Raw genomic sequence first — 4,672 nt, forward strand, 5'->3', positions numbered from 1 at the left:
GAGTATATTTACACCGAAAGCGAAGCCTTAGAGTTGCCAGGGCTTGGTCATGGTTGTGTGGCAGAAGAGAGACTTGTTTTTCTTAAAACTGCGAAAGCCTGCAGCAGCACAGTGTGTCATAATTGTATATGCCACGGAAGTCCATTGATAATGATGTTTGTTCTGAGTATGACTTAGTTGGGGGGGGGGAGGCGTGAAAATATTATGTAAGTGCCCTTACAAAGAATTCCAGTTCATATCCATGCATTTGTCTGAGGTCCAGTTCATACAGTGCCCCAGTGCATAGGCTGTGTATATGAGCCGGGAATAGCTATGTGTCTTGAGATTGTGAATGTGTGTGCATGCGTGCGCATTCACACATGATCATGTAACCAACACTGGATAATTTAGCTGGTTAGAGCATGGTGCTGATAACATCAAGGTTGCAGGTTTGATCCAGCTGCATATTCCAGCCGATGATCCTCAGGGCACCTTCCAATTCTACAATTCTCTGATTCTATGTGTAATTCCTCTGCGCCAGACAAGAGGTGGAAAAATTGCACAACTACGCTTAATGTGCAGGCACCATTTGTTTTAAAATTGCATGCATGTCCCGTCTCGCCTTTAAGGAGCGTGCATGGTTTTCTACCTCCCATTTCGTGCATGTGACAAGCTGAGAAGGCGTGATTGGCTCAAGATGACCCAGTGAGCCTTGCAGCCTTGTTAGGATCTGAACCCGGGTCATCCAAATTCTAGTCTGCTCTAGCTCCTTTTTTTTCATCCAAAGATTTTACAGTATAATGAAGGGAGCCCAAAAAACTTTCTCTCTCTCTTGCTTGAGCTCTGCTGTAGGTTAGCCATTCAGCATATTGGAAAATATTAGCATGGAAGACATCAGCAAGTGAAGGATTCTCTGCCTTTCCTCTTAGTTTTCTGCTGCCAAGACGTGCCTCTTCTCTTTGCCACTGCTGCTATCCAAATGCCAGGATTCCAGGTGCCTTGTTGCAAGCCTTTATCAGCTGCTTGCATATGTGCAGCACTTCATTTTAATTAGCCTCGAGATCCAAGTCTCTGATGGAATAGCAGGGGTCCCTAATTATCTTCACAAACTAGTGATCTGCCCAGAAAATGAGGAATGAATAAGGCATTAGGCAGTCAGAGGCCAGTAGTATAATCAAGGAGAAAAGCAGAAAAAAAGTGGAGGATAAGGAAATCAGTTTTTCAATGACTTGTCGGATATAAATTAGTTTTAACCATCTTTGCATTTATTAAAAAATTGGCTGATTTTAAACATTGTATGTCTGTCTTCTAAACATATTTATCTGTTGACACACATAACACACATGCAGGTAGCATCAATATCTATTATATAACTTTTAATAATTATATTCATTTAGCATTTCATATTGTCTCAAAGATATAACTATATTAGCCTTGTTTTTAACAACTTGCCTAGTAGCCATAGGCAGAAAATGCAGATATAATACTGAAAAAATAGCTGTTTGGGTGAAATAATCCTAAAATATTTTTATTTACAGTGATAACCACATTGTCATCTGACAGAATCTGATGTCTCTCTTAGACACAGCAATCAGCTTGGATAAATTTGCTAAGTGAGACTGATTTTACCCATTTAAGTCTAGCAGGCGTTAAGATGCAACCTGTTCTGTTGATATTGAGAGATCTGTAAGTCAGATGATCAATAAGCGCTACTCAAGAGGTCTGGTGTCCGTTGTTGTCAGAAACCATTAATATATATTTTCTCCTGTAAAATTATAGAGCCAGCTCTTTCCAATAAAACATCTGCTACCCTTTGAAAGTAATCTGTTGTTTTTGTCTTTTTCAAACTGATTTCTTTTTCCGCTGTCAGATCCATGTGGGCCTTTGCTACTTTATTCCTGATTACCATGGGAACATCAGGTAGAAAACAGTAAGGTTATTGGCTTATTTTAAATTTTTTCTGGACATAATAGTCCAATCCTGTGCATATTTACTTCAAAAGACATATAATCACAATCAATTGGGCCTACACCACATAGGTGTGCCTGAAGTTTCTACAAGACTGGAGGGGGGGGGGAGAGATGATAGATAGATAGATAGATAGATAGATAGATAGATAGATAGATAGATAGGGGGCAACTACTTGCAGGCTCATATTTACAGATTGTGAGATGGCCTATTTGGCAGTGTACAAACATTCAGGGGTAGCTAAAATGGCACTAGTAAAATAGCCACCCATTGGTGTAGTAATGTAATTTTAGATTCTGAACTTAATCATCTAATGACCCAGGTATATAAAGGGGTCTTTGAGTGGCAGTGTATAATATAGTACTTCACTCACTTCAGACTCTGATCATAATGGTCTTATGCATCCTACCCACCCTTCAGATGATAATGTGCATACTACATCCCTTCAAAAGGTAATGCAGCCCTGCTGAAATTGGGTGTGCTCCTGTCCATCCTGCTTAAGTGGGTCTCTGGACCTCTGTCCCAAAGCGCTACTCTCTGCAGTACTGGTGGTGGGAGCAATGAACTCACCCATCCCTCTAATAAGTGTGTGCCATAGTGAGAGAAATCCAGCTAAATTAAACAGCCACGGTGTTAATCATTTTAAAAGGCTTTGGGAATCTGAGCGGGGTTTTTTTTTTTTAAGCATCTCCTCATGTGATGGCTGATCATTATAAATAGAATTCATTTTAAATGAATGAAGACTCTGGAGTTTTAATTATTGGTATTCACAGGCTGGACTTGACAAAGGGCCTGCATGCTCTCAGAAGCAACGAAGAATCAAAGCCATGTTATTGATAATGAAGCTTAAAAGGCTTAGCCATTCTTTATGTATGTAACCAAAAGTAACTGTTACGGACATATCACAACATAGAGGTTGTGTAATTTTTTGTGGGGGGGGGGACCAGTGTAAACTCTATCAGTAATCCCTTTAAAATGTCTGACATGCCATTGGAAGAGAAGCTGGGGAGGTAGATAATTTCCATAGGTAATTTTCAATTACCTTCATTTTTATCAGCAGACCAGTGATGATACACTGTAAAAGTTAAATGCATACACTTCCTCAGTGCTGTTCAGTTGCCATTTCTTCAGCAGGTGCAAAGCAGGCGTGGTGATGCTGTTTATCGGGCCATATTGGATTACTGCAGTGTGCTTTATGTGGGGATGTCCTTGAAGATAACTGGGAAACTTCAATTAGCCCCAAATGCAGCAGCCAGATTACTGGCTGAGATTTCATTTAGATCTCATATAAGCTGTTTTAAAACAGCCACACTGGCTGCTGCCTTTTCTGGGCCCAATTCAAGGTGTTCACGTTAGGTTATAAAGTCCTAAATAACTCAGGTCCCAAATACCTAAAAGTCTGTCCCTTCACCACAGAGCTTCTCAGATGCTGGGATCGGCATAGGGGGGCCTCCTGGTCATTCCTTTGTCCTCAGAGGTTCAGGGAAATGGCAGCCTGGGAGACAACATTCTCTGCAGTGGCCCCTAAGCTGCAGAACTCCATCCCATAGTGCATGGCCCCTGGATCATAGTCATGACGCCTTGCACAATCAGCCCTTCACACAACCCAGCTCACAGCATTGTGGTGAAAGGGAGCAACTTGTCTCACCCATCCACCAAGCTGTTTTGGTGCAACCTTCAGATGAATGGATGAAGCAGAGATTGCCTTTGTAATCTGAAGGGCACAAGGCTGCCATTATGGCCTGGCTGTAGGTTATAGCTATGTGGATAGACAAGTTAGAAGGCATTGAACTCCTCAATGCCTTCTTTGCCTCAGTCTTCTCCGATAAAGAAAACAATGCCCGACCTGAAGAATTTGGAGCAAATGATTCAGCAGAGGAAACACAGCCCAGAATAACTAAGGAGACAGTACAAGAATATTTGGCTAGTTTAGATGTATTCAAGTCTCCAGGGCCAGATGAACTGCATCCCAGAGTATTAAAAGAACTGGCAGATGTGATCTCAGAACCACTGGCAGTCATCTTCGAGAAATCCTGGAGAACAGGCGAAGTCCCGGCAGACTGGAGGAGGGCAAATGTTGTCCCTATTTTCAAAAAGGGGAAAAGAGAGGACCCAAATAATTACCGCCCAGTCAGTCTGACATCAATAGCAGGGAAGATTCTGGAGCAGATCATTAAGCAAACAGTCTGTGAGCACCTAGAAAGGAATGCTGTGATCACCAATAGTCAGCATGGATTTCTGAAAAATAAGTCATGTCAGACTAACCTGATCTCATTTTTTGACAGAATTACAAGCCTGGTAGATGAAGGGAACTCAGTGGATATAGCCTACCTTGATTTCAGTAAGGCATTTGACAAGGTGCCCCATGATATTCTTGTAAAGAAGCTGGTAAAATGCGGTCTTGACTCTGCTACCACTCAGTGGATTTGTAACTGGCTGACTGACCGAACCCAAAGGGTGCTCATCAATGGTTCCTCTTCATCCTGGAGAAGAGTGACTAGTGGGGTGCCACAGGGTTCTGTCTTGGGCCCGGTCTTATTTAACATCTTTATCAACGACTTGGATGATGGACTCAAGGGCATCCTGATCAAATTTGCAGATGACACCAAACTGGGAGGGGTGGCTAACACCCCAGAGGACAGGATCACACTTCAAAACGACCTTGACAGATTAGAGAACTGGGCAAAAACAAACAAAATGAATTTTAACAGGGAGAAATGTAAAG

This window comes from Podarcis bocagei (genome assembly GCF_964188305.1).
Source record: "Podarcis bocagei genome assembly, chromosome: 9".
Taxonomy (NCBI): domain Eukaryota; kingdom Metazoa; phylum Chordata; class Lepidosauria; order Squamata; family Lacertidae; genus Podarcis; species Podarcis bocagei.